Below are 23,695 nucleotides of genomic sequence, written 5' to 3' on the forward strand. Positions count from 1 at the left end.
GCTCACTAGGCAGCAGGATATCAGAAGTCAGAAGATCTGGTCTGCTTATGTGACTCGGAGCAAGTCACTTACCTTCCTCTTTTTGACTCCTCGTCTGCACAGGGGGATGGCAATAGTCACCTCCTCACCTGTCAAGCCGCAAGAAGTGGACAAAAACACAAGGGTGAAAATTCCAAAGGATGCCCACATTGCAGCTAGCTGTGGTCATGGCTGTGAACTAAGAGGGGAAACAACCGGCCATGCTGGCTCCAGGCTTGTGGAGCCTCCCCCACCCTGCTCCCCTGTTCCATCAGTCTCCCTCTCCTCCACCACGGGTGCTGGTAAAGCTCTAGCAACAGCCTCCACAGCCCACTGGGATCCAGGGTGTCTTAGGGACCAGTTGGGGGACTTGCATGTTGGGCTAGAGCACAGAGGAACCTCCATAAATGCTCGAGAGACTCCAACAACAGAACAGGGCCCACCTCCCAGGCTTCAGCAGGGTGACAGAGTGGCCCAAACTTGGGCCAGTGTAGGAAAACCTACTGGACCACTTCTCTGTTGGGTGATTCAGCTTTTCGTTATAACAAATGCCAGAGATGATCAACTGATAAAGAGAAAAGATTTATTTGGGCTCACAGTTTGAGATGTCTATAATCAGCTGGCACCACTGCTTTGAGCGTACAGTGAGATGACACTTCATGGTGTGTGTGGCAGGGCAAAACTGCTCAACTCACAGCCAGGGTTGAAAGAGATAGAGGAAGAGCCTGGGGTCCCACAATCCCCTTGGAGGGCATGTCCCCAGTGACCCAAAGACTCCTCACTGAACCTCAGCTCTTAAAAGTTTCCATCACCTTCCAATAGTACCAGGCTGGTGACTAAATGTCTAACACATGGGCCTTTGGGGACATTCAAGATCCAAACCACAGCAGGTGACTAAGGCCAAAATCCCTTACCTCTTTGCACCTATTTCCATTCTCCCAAGCCCTAGGAACCTCTCATGGAAAGATCTCACACTGGTGTACCTCGGCTCTGGCTTCCTGCCTGGTCCCTTACTCAATTGCCCCCAAGCTGGCTCATCACCTTGCTCTACCAGACTCAGCTGCAGGGTACCAAGTAGATGCTGTTCTCAGAGGATGCTGTTGGCCTATGTTGGGTCCCTGAGCAGCAGTGTCTGGTGGGAAGTCACCAGGAGGTGGGGCTGGCAATGCCCCCAGTCTCCTCAATTCCCCACACCAGACTGCCACTGAAGCTGCTGTCCTTTTGTACCTAGAGTCAAGGCAGACCCCCTGGGAGTGGAGAAGCCACTGCTGCTTGCTTATCTCAGTGCTGCTCCCTGACTCTACCTGGGATTATGGCTGGCAGACGCAATCCTTGACTCAGACTGACCCACAGGTTGGAAAATGGATGTGGATGTGCCAAGGTTCTGCCGAACAGGGACAGAACCTAGTGGAAACAACCACCTTTGGATGGTCCCATGTACAGAATCAAGTGGAGAGCACTTGTTCCTGAGCCTGGTGTGGAGGCCCAAGAACACTGTGCCCAGGTTGAGAAGATCAAATACCTGATGCACGTGGCCTGTGCATCAGGTCCCCTTGCTCCCAGGATCCTACTGCTTCAGACAGCAAATTATTGCAGAGGAGCAGAGCATTGTGAAAACACTCCTTCTGCAATAAAAGTTGAAGGTAAGAAAGTCGTTTTAAATCTCGGCATTCTTTTCTCCTGTGTCTTGATGGATTTGTTCTGTTGCAGTTATGAGTTTGTAGAACTATTATAATAAAGAATTCCTGGAGCCTTAGGCATGTAAGATATTTTATGTGCTCTTTTTCCTGTTAAGAAAGAAATGGAGGGACTGGGGTTGTGTCTCAGTGGTAGAGCGCTCGCCTAGTATGTGTGAGGCACTGGGTTCAATCCTCAGCACTACATGAAAATAAATAAATAAAATAAAGGTATTGTGTCTATCTACAACTAAAGAATATTTTTAAAAAAGAGAAATGGATTTCTTTTTAAAAAATTAAAAAGAATGTATAAAAGCTAAAAGACAGAAAAACCCAAACGCTCATCAACTGATGAATGGATTAACAAAATTTGGTATATCCAAACAAATGTAATATTGTTCAACCTTAGAAAGAAATGTTACATGCTACAACATGGATGAAACTTGGAAACATGCTAAGAAAAGGAAGCCAGGCATAAAAGGACACAAATTACTGATTCCATTCACATGAAATATCCAGAATGGGTAAATCCATAGAGACAGTAAGCACAGTGGCAGAGAATGGGAGAATGGGAAACTGGTGTACTGCTAAGTTATGGGGACAGGGTTCACTTGGGGCTAAGGAAAGTGTTTTGGAACTAGACAGAGGTGATGGTTCCAAAACATTTGTTTTAGTCAGCTTTTTCGCTGCTGTGACTAAAGGATTCAGCCAGAACAACTATAAAGGAGGAAAGATTTAGGAGCTCACGGATTTCAGAGGTCTTCATCCCCAGAAGGCTGGCTCCATTCCTTGGGGCTCGAGGTGAGGCAGAACATCATGGCAGAAGAGTGTGGTGGAGGGAAGCAGCTCACATGATGAGCAGGAGCACAGAGAGAGACTCCACTGGCCAGATTCAAATATATCCCTGCAAGTCACGTCCCAGTTCCCACCTCCTCCAACTATACCCGACCACTTCATTTACCAGTCAGTCCCTATCAGGATTAATTCACTGATTGGATTAAGATTTTTTTTTTTTTTGATGGAGGCAGAACCTTTTTATTTTTATTTATTTATATATTCATTTATTGCTTTGAAGGAACACAAGAAGAAACGATCCCAAGACAATCATATTTTGAGGTACTGAGTGTTGGGGTTTCAAGATATGAATTTGAGGGGAACACAATTCAGCCCATAAAACTATCTGAGTAAGAAATACTAACACCAACTCAATTCACTAGCAGAGATTTATTACAACCAGCAAACCAAGTTAAACTCAAGCACCCCCTGCCAAACTATAAGACACAGCTAGACTGTGGTGCACCTTTAGGAACTCCCACACATGTGGACACATGACAGCGGGGATTTCCAGAAAGCTTAGGCACTTAACCTGTGACAGAAGATACTTCCTTCTGGGGGTCTCAACTTCTCTACCGGTATTAGTCTGCTAGGCCTACCACAGACTGAAACAACAGAAATTTCTTTTCTTGCTGTTCTGGAGGTTAGGAGTCCAAGATCAAGATGTCAGCAGGTTTGATTTCTCCTGAAGCTTTTCTCCTTGGCTTTCAGATGGCCTTTCTTCTATACATGGGCACCCTGTTTCTCTGCGTGCGTCCAAATTTCCTGTTCCTCATGTAAAGTGGAACTCAGGGTACTTCCCTGGGAAAGAAAAGGTAGAGGAACCATTGATTCCGTAGAAATCTGCACAGGAATTGTTCAAGAAGATGGTATGCTGGTCCTTCTGCACTTTGGAACTCCTGAGCAGCAAGGGGCAAATTTCCAGAGCTTCCCCATGGTGAGAATTTTAACTAGGTCTTCAGTCAGAGCATCTGGGTTGAGCAAAAGACAGACAGTAATTCAGCCTGACTGTGTCGGATTAAGATTCTTATAACCCAATCGTTTCTCCTCTGCACCTTCCTGCATTGTCTCACATGTGAGCTTTTGGAGGACACCTCACATCTGAACCATAACACACTGTAAATATGTTGACTACCACTGAACACTTTATAATGGATAATTTCATAATGTGAATTTACTTTAATTTTTAAAAATTAATACAAGCCCAGGATGTGTAGTGTAATGCCAGTTCCATGAGCATTCTTGAACACACAAATGACGACAGAGAAAAGACCTAAATGTTAGCAAGAGTGACATCATGGATAACTTTTACATTTGTATTTTTTTTTTTTTCTTACATACATTTCCCAAATTTTCCATAGTGCATATGTATTACTTTCATATAAACGGTTTCATGAACCCTTTTTTCTCCCCCATACTGGGGATTGAACTCAGGGTCTTGCATATGCTAGGCAACTAAAAAAATATTTAAAAATAGAAATGGATTTCTTTTTAAAAAATCTACCTTTGAGCTGCATCTCTAGCCCTTTTTATTTTATTTTGAGACAGGGTCTACCTAAGTTGCCAAGACTGGACTGGAACTTGCAAAATCCTCCTGCCTCCTGAGTAGCTAGGATCATAGGCACTTGCTACTATGTCTGGCTTATAAATAATTTTTTAAGGTTTACAGAGACCTACTACTGTGTGCTGGGATCCACTGAACAAGAGCAATAATTTTGAATTTGGTACCACCTTGACTGCCACAGAAAATCTTTAATCCCCAAGGAGGCCACTGGGGCAGAGGTAAGCATCCCTGTTTTTCAAGTGAGACAATTAAGGCTCTGTCAGGTAAAGTTACTCAGGTCACAGAGCAAGTCAGAGGTGGAGACATGATTTGAATCCAGTCCCCTGGTTCCAAAGCCATTGCTCCTAACTCTTCAGTGGTGCCCACCTTCTGATGGGCTAAGGCCCCAGGACCAGCTGCTGTGAGTATTTGGTCAGAGGAGATCAAAGAGGCCCATATCCCAAGAACTGCATGCAAAGTAGTTTTCCCTACAAGCCCTTTGTGCAGACTGGGCCCTCTGGGTCCAAGCTTCTTATTCCAAGAACAGCCCACACTCATGTACACCTCTGGACCATTTTCTAGGCTGTTCGTCTGGTATAGGTCTTTCTGTTGCTGCCCATGGCTCCTTCCTAGCCCAAAAGCCTTCTCCTCTGGGAAACTGCCCCGCTTTGAGGCCAAGATCACTTTAGAAGGAGTCTCTCCAGGCCCCAAAGGCTGGGTCTGAGGAAGAAGGTACCTAGGAGGCTTACCCAAAAACAGGAGGCCTGCTGCTTCCGAGTCAGTGGGCCCTATGTGTAAGTCAGCAAGCTGTACAGGCTTCTTACTAATTACTATAGAAATACAGATTTTTAAAAATAGTTGTTTTCCCCCTTAATTACACAAGTGACATGAACTCATGGTTAAAAAATTTTTTTTAATTAAAAAAAAAATTTTTTTTTTGAACAGAGCAAAACCTCCTCCATGTCTACCTCACAGAGGTTATCCCTGAGCCAGGCAACAGCCCCTTCCAGGAAGCCCCAGGATACAACCTGAAGGTGAAGCTTGGGACTCCAGAACTGGAAATACCAGGTTCAAATCTATACCCGCTGACCCCACTGGCCTTGGGCAAGAATTGTGTCCTTGTTTTCTGTTTGTGCTTCTGCAGTTCTGGAGACTGAACAAGTTCTGGGCAAGGGCTCTACCACTTACTCACACCTCTAGACCCCTTGTGCAGCTTTTTTGGTCTCTCTGAGCTACTGCAAAGTGGGAAGAATTTCAGGACCTCTCCCAGGCCCTGGTATTCTTCTTTGGGGCAGGTGGGCTGAGAGAAGGCTGAAGTGTGTGCGTATACGGTGCTTGGCTCACATGGGAGACCTGCTCAGTGGATGGTATCTGTTGCTATTGGTGACATGAGGCCATCCCACTGCTGTGAGAAAAGTCCTGTGCATCCAAACTCCATAAAGCCTGCTTGATTAATAATACAATCAAAGAAACAGGAGTTGGGCGCTCAGCACGCAGCCCAGGGCCTGTGCACCACGTTTCTGCATCTGTCCTCACCCATCTTCATGTGCAAGGCCTGCCCCTGGGAGGGCCTCCCGCAGCCTGGAGGAGCCAGGCTCCCCGCAGGCACTGCAGGCTCCCCAGGTACTGCACCAGGCTTTTTCTCTGGAACCTTCCCAAGCTCCTGGCAGCTGTAGATCTTCTCCTGGCAGGGACCGCAGAGGCTCAGCTTGGTAGCTTGGGCAGGCTGACTCCCTTGCCCTCCTGGTTCTGCAGGATGCAGCTCCTGTCTGAGGCCAGGGCAGGATGCCCAGGAGCAGGCAACTGCAGTATTCTTGTCCTCATCCCAAGGCCATCATGAGGGGCTGGGCGCCCTATTCACCTCGCCTGGGTCCCTTCCTCTCTCAGCCTTGTTTTCCTCGCCTGAAAAACAAGGGACTTGAATCTGGATCTTTATTAAAATTCTGATAAGAGCCATAGTCACTATGTCTAAAAAATGCTCACAAATACACGACACACATACTTTACCAGTCACTTCCCCTACCAGATCCGGGATGAATCTGCCAGGCAAGCATTTCTGCATTTTAAGAGCTTTTGTATTTTTTGTCTTGTTTTGGGTTTTGGTATAGGGATTGAGCCTAGGGTCTTGCCCATACCAAGTACATACTCTACCACTAAGCTATCTCCACAGGCCCAAGCAGCTACTGGTATTTGCAAAATGTTCAAGTTACAAAGCAGAACGTATAACATGACCTGTTAAAAAATAAGCACTGTCAGGCACTTGTAATCCCAAGTTACTTGTGAGGCTGAGGCAGGGGGAATGTTAAGTTGGAGGCCAGCCTGGGCAACTTAGCAAGACCTGTCTCAAAATAAAAAAATAAATAAATAAAAAGGGCTGGGGATTTGGCTTGGAGCTAGGTCACCCCTAGGTTCAATCCGCAACACAAAAAACAAAAACAAGAACAAGGAACAAACAAACAAAAGTATTAGCATGGACTTGTAAATGCAAAGAAAAATCTGTAGAAATCAATACAATAAATGGTTTCAGAACTCATCTCTAGAGACTGGGATCTCAAGAGCTATCACTGCATTCCAGGAACATTCTGTAACTGTATTTTTTTTTTTAATATAGTTTTTAGTTGTAGGTGGACACAATACCTTTATCTTTATGTGGTACTGAGGATCGAAACCAGGGCCTCACACATACTAGGCGAGCACTCTACCACTGAGCCACAACCCCAGGCCTGTGTTTTTGTGTTTTTTTTTTTTTTTTTAACGGGCGTATCTTATTTTGGGAGGATACAGGGACTGAACCCAGGAGTGCTTAACCACTGAGCCACACCCCAGCTCTTTTTTATTTATTTATTTTTTAGTAGTTGATGGACCTTTATTTATTTATGTGCTGAGAATCAAACCCAGTGCCTCACACATGCTAGGCAAGTGCTCTACCACCATAACCCTAGCCCTCCCCAGCCCCTTTTTATTTTTAATTTTGATACACGGTCTTGCTGAGTTGCTTAGGGACTTGCTGAGGCTGGCTTTGAACTCAAGATCCTCTTGCTTCAGCCTCCCAAATTGCTGGGATTACTGGTGCGCTCCACCACGACTGGCTTAGAAATTCTTTTCCCATTTAAAATATGATCCTGTAATATCATCAACAATGATCTCAAATTCTCCAGACCATTGGTTCTTTTGTTGTGGAAATTGAGTTGATCAGGGACCCACATGGTAACGAGGACTCAGGTTCCCAAGTCTGACCCACAGGCCCTCCACAGGATCAGAGCCATAACTTGACGTGAAACTGGCTCCCTAGGGAAAGTTAATGAACCTCTGTAGGCCTCCGTTTGCCCTCCAAAGTGGGGTTAGCAGTAGTGCCTATACCTCAAAAGCTTTAGTTAAGAAAAAGAAATCATACGTTTTTATTTTTTTAAGAAAAGACTACAGTGACGTTAGCTCACAAGCACTCTGCCTAGGTCCCCAGTAAAGTTGGTAGGTTTTAGAACTGCATTCATTTGCCCTGGTCAACTTCTTCCCAGATGGTGGGTCTCAAAGAGGAGCCCCAGAAGGTACCCCAAGCCCTGGAAACCCAGAGGACAAATGTGGCTCCTGGGATCTGCCTGGACTCTGGCGGCTGGCACTAGTTCAGCAATGGGGATATAAAAAACCCAGACATCACCTCATCGCTGTCTCATCAAAAAAAGGAGACTTTCTTCCTGCACATCCCTGTAGAGGACAAATTCCTGCTAGTGTGTGGCCTGTGAGGGAAAAGAAAGAGCAGAGTGGGGGATCTGAGGAAGTCTCTTCTTGGGGGTCAGAGGGTAGTTCCCAGGTACCATGTGGACACCTGACAAGCAGAAACCCCCTCCACTCCATCCTACCACCTTTCAAGGAAGGTACTGGAATCCCCTTCTAATAAAAGGAAGTTGCTCCTCCAGTTATAGGAGGCTTGTCTGAGCTGGATGAACAGGTCAGGATTTGCACCAGTCACCAGCTCAGAGCCATGCTCTCAGCTTCCTGGGAGCTGAGAGGCCTCTGGTCTAAGCACAGCTCTCCCCAAACTCCTCATGTGGCCAGGCACAGTGGCGCACGCCTGTTAGCTCAGCTACTCAGGAGGCCAAAGCAGGAGGATTTCAAGTTTGAGAACAGCCTCAGCAATTTAGCAAGACCCTGTCTCAGAAAAATAAAAGGGGCTGGGAAGGGTGGTAGAGTGCCCCTGGGTCCAGCCCCCATGACAGCAAAAGAAAACGAAAAAAGCTAAAAAGATTCAACACACCACCTGGGGCAGGTCTGAGACCCTTCCCGAGTGCTTCGGTATCCCTCTCAGGCATGTTCCCAGGGAATTCCCAGCTTCTCCCACCCATTCCTCCAAGATGAGATTACACGTGCGGCATTTGTGGAAGATGAGGTCTGAACACAAGGCCTGGCAGACTCAGAAAGAAAATGAAAACAAACGAAACCCCCAAGGAACCAGCCAGTCCCCACAAAGTTAGAGCGGTTAGGTTCCCACAGTCCCAGATGCCCAGGGCACCCTCTAGTGGTCAGTTGTGCCTGGCTGGCTCCCCTGGTCCTGCCTGCTCATCTACCCAGCTCAGGATCCTCATGGCTTCTCCCCTTACCTCTTTCCAAAGGACAAGGAGCTCCTCCCTCCTTGGCGAGTGCTGGACAAAACACTGTGACCCTGTATAGGCTGCTCAGGTTTCCTCAGCAAGGCTCCCCAAGGCCACAGCACGACTAGGCAGAGATGGGTCTTCCAAACATTCAAGACCACCCCATCTTCCTTTCCTTTACCCACTGTGATGGTGGACCCAAAGGACCCTTTGGTATTTCAGGAGCTAGAAATTCAGATTTTAATGCTAAACTGCCCAGTTGTTTAACAGTGACAACGATTCCAGACATTTGATCATTCGCCTTTGATCGCAGACCCATTTGCTGTCCTCCCTCCGCCCTACTCAGCTTCCCGAGGGTTCACCTCTGCAAACTACATTTCCCAAGCTCCCTTGCCAACTGGTCCTTAGGTCCAGCCAAGGGAAAGCACTGAAAGATAAGAGGCCTGGGGTTGCAGTGGCTGGGCCAGCTCCAAAGTTCCAGTTCCCTCCAGATAGCACATCCTCTAGTTCCGGGTCATGAGTTTAGTACTTTCACACCCCACCCACCTCTTAAGTTCTTCCAAGTTGCCCTTACTGAGGTCCTTAAAATGAGCTGTTAGTTGGGTGTGCTGGCTCACCCCCTAGACCCAACAACTTGGGAGGCTGAGGCAGGAGAATCATAAGCATAAGGCCAGCCTGGGCAACTTAGCAAGGCCCTGTCTCAAAATAAAAAATAAAAAGGACTGGGGATGTGGCTCAGTGGTTAGGTATCCCTGGATTCCTGGGTTCAATTCCCGGTTTATATTAAAAAAAAAAAAAAAAAAAAAGTGAGCTGTTTTTCTGACAAACAGGGCAATTGCTTCAAATACCCCCCCCCCAATATTAAAAAAAAAAAATTGTGTAAAAAAAGTCAGCATGATGGCATGTGCCTGTAAGTCCCAGGTACTTGGGAGACTGAGATAGAGGGATTACTTGAGCCTACCAGATCAAGACCAGCCTGGGCAATAAAGTAAGACCCTCTCTCAAAAGGAAAAAAAAAAGTGTAAAATACGTACTGCATAAAATATACCATCTCCACTAGTTTTTACGTGTGCAGTTCAGGGGCATTAAGTACATTCACAACATTGTATGACCATCACTACTATCTAGTTCCAAATGAAATCCTTTTAATGCCTTTTGGGGGCTAAACCACGTTAGTCCTCAGCCTGTGACTGCCTGTTTAGTACCGCTGCTTTACAGGTGGCCAATAATGGCTCATGCATTTCCTCATCTGAGCATCCCAAATCCCACAAGGTTCATGGGGACAGAAGATCATGCCCATTTCATAGAGGAGGAAACAGGCTTAGGCAGGCCCAAGGCTCCCGAGTAGGGAAGAGATAGGCCCAGACACCTGACTCCTGGGACTGTGTTGTCTGTATCCACTTCTACTTCCTGGTGGCTCCTTCCACCACTGCTGTCCTGTCTCCCAGTGAGGGAGACTTGTTAGATCTCCCATGGAGGATTACCTGGGGCATGGAGTGGGGTCCTGGGTCTCTGCTATCTATATACCCAAGTAAGTTCAAGGCACACACACGTTTTCCTCTGCATGTGGGAAGGGCAATAAGAGTCCTGAGCTCAGGCTCCAGGGGTCTGCTGAGCCTGCTTTTCAGAAGTCAGATGGGAGTTTATGATAGTGGATAAGCCGGGAGCCTCTGTAATTAAAATAACCCAGCTATCACTCAGGGAGGGCTTACTACATTCCCCAAGCAGTTTGACACTCTGTCTCTTAATCCTCAGAGAAAACAAAGGCTCCTGAGGGAGGCAGAACCAAGGGGAAGGGTGCAGCAAGGACTTGAGTCCAAGTCTGCCTGCCCCAAAGGAGGCATCCCTGCCTTGCCCTGCCCGCACCTGCATGCCCAGGCTCCTGCCCCACCCAGGGCCCACTCAGTTGGGCCCCTCTGCCTTTGCAGAGGCTGCTTCCTCACATCAGGCTGCCTCTGTGAGGGGCAATGAAACAGGTGTCACGTGGGCTGAAGGGACGCCTCCCTGAGCTGACGCAGTCCCGCACCTGTACAGCCAGCCAGCGCTGAGGACCGGAGTCCCGAGTGGGCTGCAGCCTTCGGAGCACAGCCAGGCAGCCCGCCTGCCCAGCCAGCCTGTGGGACAGGGAGACAGTGAGAAGAGGACCCAGGACAGAGAGGAGGACTCCAGGTGGGGACAGAGGCCTCTGGAGGTCCCACACCTCCACCAGATCATAGTGGGCCCTCTGTCCCAAGCCCTGATCAGCCCTGGGGGTGATAGTCATCTCACAGGCCTGCGTTTAAACCTGGCTATGAAGAGCACACGCTGGGTTTGTCTGGGAACACAAAAACTGGCTTGGAAAAAAAAAAAAAATTTTTTTAAAGTTTTTGGGAGAAGAATTAAAAGCAGTTTGGATCAATAATAAACTTTTTAAAAAATTTTTTGTTTTAGTTGTAGGTAGACACAATACCTTTATTTTATTTTATGTGGTGCTGAGGATCGAACCCAAGGTCTCACACGTGCTAGGTGAGTGCTTTACCACTGAGCCACAACCCCAGCCCACTGAGAAGAATCTTGAGACTCAAATCATCCTAGTTGCCTCTTGGGAAGGACCTGGGTAGCTGGGGATAGAAGGGGAGGAGAAAGACTTTGAACTGTCTATTCTTTGTGCAAAGGTTTTTGGACTTTTTTTAATATTTTTTTTTTAGTTGGCAATGGACCTTTATTTCATTTATTTATATGCGGTGCTGAGAATTGAACCCAGTGCCTCCCACATGCTATGTAAGAGCTCTGCCACTGAGTTACAACCCTGGTCCTGGTTTTTGGACTTTTGAACCATTTATAAATAATTTTAAAAATTTAAACCCTAGGGCTGGGAATTTAGCTCAGTGGTAGAGCACTTGCCTAGCATATATGAGGCCCTGGGTTCTATCCCCAGCACCACAAAAAAACAAAACAATTATTAAACCCTGATTTGGTAAATCATCACTGTGTGATCTTGAGCAAGTCACACAACCTTTCTGAGCCTTTATTCTCTCAGCTATAATACAGCTATAAAACAAGGTTATAAAACATAGCCTGATAGCATAATGGTGAAGTATGATTGGAGCATGAGTGTGAAGTGCTTAGCATGGTGCCTGACACACACGAAAGCTCCTAAAATAGTAGTTATTATTATCATTGTTATTATTGACCATTTGCCTGGCAGACCCCAAAGGGTATCACCAGTCTTCTCTGATCTTCTAGAATCTTGTTCTCAACATGGAGGCCATTTCAACAAATGCCAGCACTGTCACCACTAGCTTTTGCTTGGGAAAATGACACCACCTCTCTATGTCTGGGTTTCTTCCTCTGTGAAACACATACTAGAATTTTCCCACTATTCAAGGTCATCAACAATCAAGATTTGGGTATTCACCATTTCCAGTGATCTCCTTGTACTACAATTGACAACAAGCTAGGGAAAGGTTTTGGCCTGGGGACTTCTGAGGACCACCTGGTTTCAGACCCTGGTTCTACCACTTAACGGCTGTGTGACCTTGGGCAAGTTACTTAACCTCTCTGTGCCAAAATGAGGAAAACAGGTGCTGTGATCATAAAAGCAAGTTAGTACATGGGAGGTGCTTAGGTTGGCCCTTTCCAGGTACGTGGGAGCCATCAAGGGGAAGATGCTGACTAAATATTGGCTGGGAAGATGGTCAGATGAGCAAACAGATCGTCAAGGTTTTAACAGTCCCACACCCTCCCTTGTAGACCCCATGTTGGGGCCACTCTGACCTCCCCTCTTCCTGCTCACCACAGAGCTGGGATCCTGCAGATCAGCTGGAGGCACCATCCCAGATGCCCCACCACTGCTGCCTTGGCCACAAACTGCCCACCAGCAGCCAATTCCCCATCCTCCAACTGGGGACTGGAGAGCCTCTGGGAACCAGGCTGGGGGATGCAGGGTCTGGTCTTACCTGTTAGAGCTCAGGTCTGACTCTCCCCAACTTATGGAAAAGGACACAGAGCCGCAGAAATGGAGGCAGTGGGCCTAGGGGGGGAGGTAGGAGTCCTGCCCAAGGCCTGGACTCCCAAGCTGGACTTCTCTACCACCCCCATCGCTCACTCCTGTCTCCTACTCGCCTTGGTTGCCAACGTCCTGGTACAGAAACAGAACTCAGTGCCAACACAAAGACTCCGGGCGGCGGGAGGGAGCAATGGGAAATTAGAAGCCTGGTATCAGTGATTACACTTTCAAGGTCATTCCACAATGTACCAATGAGGAAACTGAGGTTCAGAGAGGTCCCACAAGCCACTCCAGGCCGCCCAGTCCAACACAGCAATGCTAGGATGGAAGCCTGTCCTTCTCGCTCCACAACCCGCCCTGATGTCCCAAGTACCCGCTGTGGCCTGAGACAACCTGACTGTCTGCAAACAGGGACCCAGACGGGAATGGCCCAAGAGTGGGGTGTAGGCAGTTTTGCTGGAAACAGCCCAGAGGGAGCCATCAATCAGGCACTGCGGCTGCTGGGCTGGAGCTGGGGAAGCAGGTCCCCATCTTCTGTCCCCATGGCGTGGCATGGGATGCTGCAGAGGCTGGGGTGGCCCTGGCTGGGTTCTGGGCCAGCGGCAGCTCTGCAGAGGGAGAGGAATGCAGCAGATGCTGAGCTGGGCTCCCGCGGCAGGAAGAGCAGAAGCCCAGAAAGGCCAGCAGCGGGGTGGCCTGGTGACCTTCCTCTGTAGCTGGGAGGAAGGAGACAAGGAGGCTTCAGTCCTTGCAGGCCACAGGGGTTGTGTCTTCTGTGGCTGGACTTGGAGAAAGAGGCACAGAGAAGAGAGCCGGGGCCTTCTTGAGCTTCTCTCGGCCACCTTAGGTTGCGGGCAGCATCTAGGCCCTGTCATGGGGAGGCTGACAGGGTGAGCAGACTGGGGAGATTCGGCCCTGACATAACTCACTGTGTGATAAGGTAGCTGGGGCGGGGTGCAAAAAGGCACCCGCTGGATGATGATCTCCTAATGACAGCCATCGAGAATAAGGCTTCTCAAAAAATAAAATAAGGATTCTCAGCGTACTAAGCACAGACACCAGGCCAGTCACAGCGAGCCCCGGCACAAGCCCACAGGAGGGTCCTACATAGGCCCAATTTCACAGACAGGTAACAGGCCCACAGAGGTGACATGATGGCCTCCATCCCAGCATCAGGAGAACCTTCTCTGGGACTCTAAGCTCCAGGCAGCCTCAGACACTGGTCCCTGCTCTCTATTCCCCAGGCAGTGCCTTGAGTGAAATCCACACTTAGGACACAAGGAGTGGATGCCTGAAGCTAGCCCCTTGAGGGGTAGATAAAAGGGACACTGCAGTGGGGAAGGAAAAATAACAGAATGAGACAAACATCATTACCCTGTGTACACGTATGACCCGCCCCCACTCCCTGCTCCTCCACCTTCAACCTCGTTTCTGTATCTGGCAAGACCCATGGTCTCATCTGACCTTCCTGGTGTCCCTAGAGGTAGCCAATGCCTGGAAAATCATCCCCATTCTGCAGATGAGAAAACCGAGTCTCAGGGAGGTTATGTACCTTGCTTGGAGACTCCAGCCAGCCCCTGGCCAGTGGGCCCCTTCTCCTCCCAGACCTTATCAGCCTTCTCTGGGGGAGGGTGGGACTGGCCAGGAACAAATAACACCAGTAGTAGCTAACATTTAGGGACACTTAGGGTGTGCCAGGCATGAAGCAGCTCCTCTGACCCTCCTGGCAACTTCTTTTTTTTTTTTTTTTTTTTTTTTTTTTAGGTGGGGAAACAGCTTTATTGAGATATAATGGTGCAACCACCACCATGAATTCTACTTTTCATCACCCCAGAAGGAAGCCTCGCCCTCTTCAGCCAGCATCCCACCACTGCCTTACCCCACCCCCACAGCTCTACATAACCACTCTCATCTACTTCCTGTCTCTCTAGATTTGCTTATTCCGGAGAGTTCATAGAAATGGAGTCACGTAGGAATCCGACAACCTTTTGAAAGAGGTATGATGACTAAGCCCATTTCTCAGATGGAAATAACAAGGCTTGAATAGGTGAAGTCCTTACCTAGGGACCCTGATGAAGCAAAGATGATGGGGACTCACACGCGGCTCCGTCTAACCCCAGAGGCCCTGATCTCTGTCATTAACTCACTAGTTAGTGAGTGCGGAGCAATGGAGCCAATCTCCCAGGGCCCCACTTCCAACCTCCTCCATCATACCCAGGGAGCCCACTGCTCAGTCCCGAGCTATGCCACCTCCTCCAGGAAGCCCCCCCCCACTCACCTTTCTTGGCACTTCCCCCACCTGTATGCATTTGCCCATAGCAGAATGGGCAGCCTGGTCTCCTCTGTGTAGTGGGAAACTTAGGCCCTTGGGACATGTCATGGTCACCTGGTAAGTCGATAGAGTGGGGACGAGGGTCAGATGCCCAATTCTCACATCGGTGCTCTTTTCCCTGGCTCATTTTAAATGGGAGCCCTTCTGGCTCCAGAGAAGGGGAGAGAGCACTGTGCTGAGCTGGGCATCTGGGTGGAAGTCCCGTACGCAGGGGCCAGGAACCAAGACAGGCCCTCATCTCTTCCTTTTTTTTTTTTTTTTTTGGTACTGGGTATTGAACCCAGGGGCACTTAACCCTTACCCACTGAGCCGCATCCCCAGTCCTTTTCATTTCTTGAGACACAGTCTTGATTAGTTACTGAGGCTGGGTTTGAACTCGCAATCCTCCTGCCTCCGCCTCCTGAGCTGCTCGGGTTACAGGTGTGCACCACCACACCCGGCTCATCTCTTCCACTCTTGCCCCTTCCTGAGAAGTGGTGCCACCAGCTCATGGGAAAGAGGACAACTGTGCTCAGCAAGGCTGCAAGTCTTCCCAAGGTCACAGGCACTGAGCAGAGACTCATCTGCTGTCTTCCAACTTGCCTCCCACCATACGCAGGCCAGGAGCTCCAGGTTTGAGGCTCCTGCGGTCCCAGGACTTGCCCCTCTATCGGTTCTTGTAAAATCGGCCTTGTACTTCCTGGGGTTCTGGACAAGAGGAGTTAGAAGCCCATCTTCTTCAGGGCTATATTTGCCTGAAACAGGTCCCACCTGTGTGCTGCACGACGACAGGAAGGGAGGAAGGGATAAAGGAGGTCTGGAAGCCAGTGCTTCGGCCTCCTAAATCAAGAATTCTTTCGACATTTGGGGGTCTTATGCCCCTGGAGAATCACCCATGCAACTTGCAGTTTGGGAGCATCTGGCTGCTTGCAGCTCACCCCCAGGTCCACAGGAGTCAAGTCCCCGGTTGCAGCCAAGACCCGGTACACGCCACTCCTGGTGAAGCAACACACCTCGTAAAGCCTGGAGCACGTGGGCACTTTGAACCACAAGGCCATGGTGAGTTGTGGCCCCTGGCATGCAGTGCAGGAGTCCTGACACCATTCTCTGTCCTCACAGGCCGCTGATCCTCCCCAGGGGCTGCTGCTAAGCAGGGATGTGTGAGAACACCTGTTAAGGCCCCCTGGGCTGAAGCTGGGAGCACATGAAGTCTCAGGGGTGGGGGCTACTTGAGACCCAAACCTGGACCCTCCACTGTCTTCAGCAGGACTCCGACTCTCCTTCCTCTCCCCAATACCATCTTGGTCCCAGGGCCTGGAGGGGAGTCAGGGGCCAAGGTTCAGGAACTTCCCCAGCATCGAGAATGGTGCTGTAGACACAATGGGGACCACCTTTGTTTACTGAGAATTTTCTAAGCCCCCAATTATTTTGGCATGTTTCTCACTGATTCCCAAATGAAGCTCCTACAATTAGCACTCCATTTTACAGAGGAAGAAACTGAGGCACAGAAAAGAGAGGTCACTTGCCTAAGGAGCCCCGCTGGGAGGCAGGAGTGCTGGCATTCAGCTTTGGGTTGGTCTGACCTCAGAGGGTGCTCTGGACCATTCGGTGAATGCTGATGTTTAGAGGTGGCTGTTCCCCTTCACACATGTAGTGCCAAGGATCTGAGTGAGGAGGCAGATTTATGCTCATTAGAATTTCTCAGGGCTGGGAGTGTAGCTCAGTGGTAGAGCATTTATATAGCATAAGTTTGATGGATGGAAGGAAGGAAGGAAGGGAGGGAGGGAGGGCGGAAGGGAGAGAGGGAGGGAGGAAGGAAGGAAAGAAGAGAGGAAAGAAGGAAGGAAATTCTCAGAGGACCGAACGCAGAGATGCACATCTTTAATGTCAGCAACTAGGGGCACTGGGCAGGAGGATCCAAGTTTGAGGTCGGCCTGGACAACTTACTGAGATCTCACAAACTTAGTGAGACCCTGTGTCAAAGTAAATAAAATAAAATAAAATAAAATAAAATAAAATAAAAACTGAGGATGTAGCTCAGTGGTAGAGCACCCCTGAGTTCAATCCCTAGTACTGGGGAAAAAAAAAAACAACAAAAAACAAAAACAAAAACTGAAGACACCCTGGTGATAAGAATTAGGAATTGCCTAGTTTCTACACTTTACTAGTGGAAAAACGAGGCCTAGGAAAGTTGGTCAAACCACGTTCAAGTCACAGATAATTTGGATCAGCACTCAAACCCAGCTCACCCAACATAAAGTCAGAGTGTTAAGAAGGTCAACTTGACCGGGTGCAGTGGCGCATGCCTATAATCCAGTGACTTGGGAGAGGCTGAGGCAGGAGAATCACGAGTTCAAAGTCAGCTTCAGCAAGTTAATGAGACCCTGTCGCAAAATAAAATATAAAAAGGGTGGGATGAGGCTCAGTGGTTAAGTGCCCCTTGGTTCAATCCCTGCTACCAAAAAAGAAGCAGCAAAAAAAAAGACTGTGAGGTCCTACTAATACTGACATACAGGCAAGTACAGTGCACCACTGTTGAATCTATAAGTTCTAGGTTTTTAAACTAACAGCTTTTTAAGGTATTTCAGAAGACCTCTCTCAGCCTCATCTTTGAAAATGACAGAAATAACAAAATGCAAATAACGAAATCTACAGTATAAGGCAGCTGTCAGGAGTATAAATGATGCATGGAGTGCCTTTAGGGCAGCACCCAGCAGTTAGTGGATATTCAGTTTGTGGTATCTATTATTCATGTTAGGCCCTTGTCATTTCTCCTCTCTGCCATTCTGCCTCCAGGTCACGCACTTCTCCGTGGAGTACATTAGGTAATACTGGGGACTACTGCTTCAGCCACTTGTTAGCAGGGTGACCATGCACCAACAGTTTCTATTTATGGATTCAGGATTTCATCAGTAAACTGGGAATGCATTACCAGTATCTACCAAATGGGGTTGGAATCAGGTGGAAATAATGCATGTGATGGGCTTCGTGTCCCTGTACTTCAGCTGAGAACCCTGAACACACTCTGTCCTGGGGACACAACTAATGTGAATGTACTTCATAAAGTTCACCAATTAAGTGCTTAATAAATGTGAGCTACTTCTGTTATCTGAGGTGTAGATGGCTACACCTCATCTATCAGCAGCACGGTCTGCAGAGCTCCTGGTCCGCCAGGAAGAGGCTGGTTCCCAACCACCAGCCATGCAGCAAGCAAGGTATCAGCCGTCGCTGCAGGGCGCGCTATTGCCACTGCAATTCTGTCAAGTGGAGCGCTCAGGTGCCTGCTCAAGGTCAAGAAGTCTGAAAATAATATTTTTTTCTTTTTGGTGTTGGGGATTGAACCCAGGGGCATTTAACTACTGAGCCACATGCCCAGTCCCATTTTATATATTATTTAGAGACAGGGTCTCACTGAGTTGCTTAGGACCTCACTGAGTTGCTGAAGCTGGTTTTGAACTCGTGATCCTCCTGCTTCCGCCTCCCTGGCCAGCCTGAAAATTATTTTTGCAAGGGTGGAAGGGACCTGGAAGAGCTCCTTGGATGCTGTCCACAGACACACAAATGCCAAGACACAGGCTCAGACTTGATTCACCCATGTCCACGCTTAAGGCACGGTTCCGCAGAAAGATCCCCCTTCTTCAGCAACGGGTGTCCAAAGAAGCACACTGGCCAGCAAGGAGAGCGCGCTAGGTCCTTTTCAGCCCGAGGGGCGGGGCTGACCGTGACGTAGGCGTGCCCGCAGTCACCTGCAGGGCGCGCTATTGCCACTGCAATTCTGTTAAGTGGAGCGCTCAGCAGGATTCAGAGCCAGAGAGGCGGGTTCTGTAGTTCCAGAACCTCGTTTTCTTCAATGGGACCCGGATAAGTTTGTGAAAGAAAGCGAAAGACACATAAATGAACCTCTCTACACCTCAGTTTATTCATCTGTAAAGGGAGATAACTATTCCTTCCTCCCTGTGGATATCCAAAAAGGTGGAAAAAAATAAAGTGTCTGGTACCTTGGAAGCACCAGGAGGTGGTGATAAGAGACAAAGTGTCCTGCCAAGTCAGAATATAATGTCCAGGGGCTGGGGAGATAGCTCAGTCGGTAGAGTGCTTGCCTTGTAAGCACAAGGCCCTGGGTTCCATCCCCAGCACCGCCCCCACCCCCCGCAAAAAAAAGAAAAGAATATAATGATATAATGTCCAAGTCTTGATTCCTGCCTCTCGGAGCTCCAGCTGCAGAATCAGAAACAAGGCAGCTAGCTGTAAGCTACACTGAAAGCCCTGGCTGCTTCAGACCTGCCACTGACCTCTCTGGTCTCAGTTTCTTCATTTACACAACTGATGTCTCTGGTCTTATGATCCCAGTTTTCTTCAACTCGGGCTGTGCAATGTAGCCCAAGATGACTTATAATTAGATCTATGACATGGAGTGCAGCCTATGGGAAGTCGCTGCCGACTGCTTTTATTCATTTGACACACTCTAGCAGTCTGGATCTAAGCCCTAGGGATACACCGTTGACTAACAGGCTCTTGTCCATGTTAGAAGATGAATACAGTGCCAGGCTAGTGAAGGAAAGGCAGGAGGCTGTGAGAGCCCAAAGGAAGCAGCTGTCAGATCCTTGGGCGTCAGTGAAAGCACTCTGAAGGGGGAGGAAATGTGGAACATTTAAGAAATGAAAAGGGGTTCTGTGAAACCCTGGACAAAGGAATGGATTTCAGACAGGAAGTCCAGCATGCAAGAAGATGTGGCAGAATCAAGACTTTCATGGGGGCAGGACTGGAAGGCAGAAGAGATTTCCGCAGGGGGGCCCACCAGTCCTCTCGTCCACCCCTGCCTCCTCCAAAGCTACCACCAGGGAACATTCTTGAGTCTTTTTTATGCCTCAGGTGTTCATGTCCTTCCATTTGTTCACCCACTGCCCAGGTAAAAGAACCACTTCCTGCTCTCATGGGGGCTCTTGGTCTAGCAGGGGTCAGAAGGCACAGGCACCAGGGATTCCATTAGCTCAAGTCATCAGCGAGGTACTAGGTGTGCACACAGGTAATGAGCAGGGGACCCAGCACCAGGCAGGAGATGTCATGGAGGATGAGGAAGGCATTTCAGGAGAGGGCCAGTCCTCAAGGGGGACCCGGTGGCATTTCAGAGCCAGTCTCTGAAGTTTTGAATCCTAGTTCTATATTTGAAAAGTGATTTTTTTTTGGATGCTGAGGGTCAAACCTAGGGCCTTGTCCACACTAGACAAGTGCTCTACCACTGAGCATGTGTCTTGTGCTTGGCAAGTGATTTAAACCACTTCAGGACTCAATTTACTCACCAACTTTGCTGAGAGTTGTGTGGAGACTAATTGAAATTATGTATATAAAGGATTTAGGCTGGGGTTGTGGCTCAGTGGTAGAGCACTTGCCTAGCATGTGTGAGGCACTGGGTTCGATCCTCAGCACCACATAAAAACAAATGAAATAAAGGTATTGTATCTGTCTATAACTAAAAATATTTTTGAAAAAAAGATTTAACAGCAGGAGCTCAATCAGTAGGCCTGGAAAGTTAACTGAAGACAGATAGGTTGCTGTTCCGTTCTAGGACACAGTCTCAGAAGGCACTACCCCAGGACTCCCTAACAGAGATTCTGAGTCAAATGACGGAGAGGTGGGGCACACTTGAGAATTCACACTGGTGAGCAGCACTGAAACAGAATTATATATATTTTAAAAGTTTGGGCTAAGGGTCTAGCTCAGTGGTAGAGTACTTGTCTCCCACTTGAGTTTAGTCCCCAGCACTGCAAAAATTAATTAGAAAAAATATACATATATGTAAAACACCCATTATGTCTACGAACTCCCCCTCACGGACAGCAAGGCCTCAAGGTCGGCTTCTTCCTCTACCACTAACCACGATCCTCTCCAGAGGCTGGAAGGCAGGAGCAGCGTGCCTGCTCTGGTATGACCGGTCCCTGGTCCAGGCCCACTCAGAGTTCCTGCCAATCTTTTGACCATAGCAAGTGCCTGGATCAGGGTTGAGGCAGAGGTTGCAGAAACTTTCTCGGCATAACTCTCCCTTGCTGCCATCTGCCACCTTTGGGTGATGGCAGGATGCTGCCAGGCCCTGTGTGTCCTCATACTGCCTAACTGCAGAGGGGTGGGCCACAGTACAGCTGCCCCTGAGAAGGGCAAGTTTCATGTCCTTCATGTCCACTGAGCCTGGAGATGGGTCCACTTTTTGTTGTTGTCTTTGTTCTGGGGATTGAACTTAGGGGTGCTTTACCACTTAGCTACACCTCTAGTCCTTTTTATTTATTTATTTTTGTTTTTAGACAGGGTCTTGCTAAGTTGCTGAAGGTCTCCCTAAATTGCTGAGGTTGGTCTTGAACTTGTGATCCTCCTGCCTCAGCCTCCTGAGTCGCTGGGATTACGGCTGTGTGCCACTGTGCCTGGCTGGGCCCCCTTACTTGTAAGAGCCTCCTTTAGAACCCAGTCATGCCTTGTTGACCTGCCAACATTGGCCATGAGGAATGAATTTTTATCCATCTGTTAATTATCTCAAGTCCCAACATTTCAATCTAAACTCTTTGGCATAGAATCTTTCTAAAATGGACTGATTTTCTTTTCCTCTAGCATAGAGATGAAGCATCACTAGAACCTGGCCACAGCTCCTCCAGTACCTTACCCTGTGACCTTGGCAGGTCACTTTCTCTGATCTCAAATGTCCTACTCCATAGAGATGGATGATCCTGCATACCTGGCGGAGCCACTGAAGAAACCACATATGTAAGCAGAGAGAGAGAGCACAGCGGCAGGCGCTCACCACATAGAGGCTGCCAAAACTGTTTTCTTGATGACTCAGGTTTACACTGTAACTATCAATCATCATTCCGTGACTGCTTTCTACTTATCTGACTCCTCAGCCATGGATATCCAGAAAGTTGAGTTGACCATCATTTCAACTTCCTGACTATATTGCCTGGAAAGTCTCCCTCCTACCTCCCCCCAGAACAACCTAGAGAAAGGATAAGAACCTGGGAAAAAACCCAGAGCTAGTTCTCAGCTCCCCATGCTTCCACCCAGTTACCAGAAGTAACCCCTATGGCAAAGCTTCCAGTCAGTTCTAATGGAACTGGGAGAGTGTTAGGACCCCAGTGAATGTGACACATGATGGCAGTCTTATGCTTGAGCCTACATACTACAGAGTCCATCAAAACTAAGTTCAAATCCCAGCTGCTTCACTTGCTAGCTGTGTGACCTGGGACAAGTGACTCAATCTTTCTGAGCCTTTATTTCCCAAACCATGAAGTAGGGATAGTAGCCATATCTACTAAATACAGTTGCAGGGATGAGAGGCCAGGCATAAAAGCAGAGGCATCTTCTCCCTTCCTTAGATGAGAGTCTTTATTCCTATTGCTACTTAGCCTCTTGGTCTGGATAACAAAAGTACAACATGTGGTCATGCATGTGTGATCATGTGTGATCAGCAAGTCCCACTCAGTTATAAGATAAGGGTCTCTTAGGAAAGACCAATGAACTCTCTCAGTCCCCTTCTTGGGAACAAACCACAGGCCAAGAATCATTCAACCACAGTTGCCCACAACAAGTGCTGGAGCAAACCTGTGAATCCACCCACCAGTTCCTGGCCTTTGGGGCCGGATTCAGCTTCCCACACTGTGCAGTCCCAGAGCAGCAGATGTGGGGCTGGGCAGGGCTCCTTCAGGAGCTGCAGGCAGTCCCCTGTGGTTAAGTACGTGGGTGGAACCTAGGAGGGGGCGGTTTATGCAAAACTGCGGGGTAGTTCAGTCTTTGATGTTTGCTTCCTAAAGGGAGGAGGGGCAGGGAGGCTGCCTCCCCTTTACTACACATCAGACTCAAACCAGGCAAAAAGAGGGCATGCTTAAGGAGGGGAAGGAGAAAGAGGAGGAGAGGGAGGAGAGGAGGGAAGGGATAAAAGGACAGAGAAACTCGGGGAGAAGGCATATGATGGAGCCGGAAGGAGAAGGGAAAGAGAAAGTGGAGAAGGCAGGGCCAAGGAAGGACAGGCAGAGAATGCGGGGCACCATGACCACTAGAGGGAGAGAGGGGACAGGCTCAGCACTTCACAGATAAGTAGAAAGAACTGCTAAACCCGAAGAGAAAATTCAAGGAGTGGGTGAGTTTGCAGGCAGTGCAGTGGGCAGGGCTTGAGCCTTGGCAAAGTGACCACACAGCTGGGGCTAGCAGGCTTCAGTCTGGGGACTTTCAGTCCCCCGCCCCCCCCCCCCCCCCCCCCCGCGAGCTGAGCAGGCTGGGAACTGTCCATGGCCTGGTGCTGAAATACCGGTGATCACCAGCCTGATCACACATGATCAGGCAGAGCCTTGCAGTCATCCTACAAGTATTTGTTAAGCACCTGCTGTATGCCAGCCACTATTCCAAGCACTGAGGAAGGTAGCTGTGGATAAGAGAGACAAAAATCCCTGCCCTTATGAAACTTACCTTGTAGTAGGAGAAGTCAAGGAGGAAAAATGAAATCAAGTCCTATGGAGAAAAAGCAAGAAAAGAGGATGAAGTTTAGCAAATGCACCCCTAGCAGAGGTCACGTGCTGTTCCTCACAAAGGATACAGTGGTGTAGAGTGCCCGGGCCAGGGAGTAGTCCCTCAGATAGGATGGGCTGAGGGGTTCGGGTGCAGCTCAGTGATAGAACGTGCGCCTGGTATGCACGAAGTGCTGGGTTCAATTCTCTAGTACCAAATCAAAACACGGGATGTGCTGATGCTGAGTCATGCATC

At 48.6% G+C, this 23,695-nt stretch overlaps 1 long non-coding RNA gene across 2 annotated transcripts; it reads right to left on the bottom strand.

Moving 5' to 3' along the window:
* Positions 1 to 1,939: 1,939 nt before the first annotated feature.
* LOC306668261 lies at positions 1,940 to 23,445 on the bottom strand. Of its 2 annotated transcripts, none has more exons than XR_013765798.1 (3): positions 23,398 to 23,445; positions 3,538 to 5,973; positions 1,940 to 2,682 (listed from the first exon to the last, which is right to left on the bottom strand). It is a non-coding gene; the product is annotated as an uncharacterized lncRNA (long non-coding RNA). The 2 variants fall into 2 exon arrangements; XR_013765799.1 differs by lacking the exon at positions 23,398 to 23,445 and adding an exon at positions 16,479 to 16,574.
* Positions 23,446 to 23,695: the final 250 nt, after the last annotated feature.

Source organism: Sciurus vulgaris (genome assembly GCF_902686455.1).
Source record: "Sciurus vulgaris genome assembly, chromosome: 8".
Classification (NCBI taxonomy): Eukaryota; Metazoa; Chordata; class Mammalia; order Rodentia; family Sciuridae; genus Sciurus; species Sciurus vulgaris.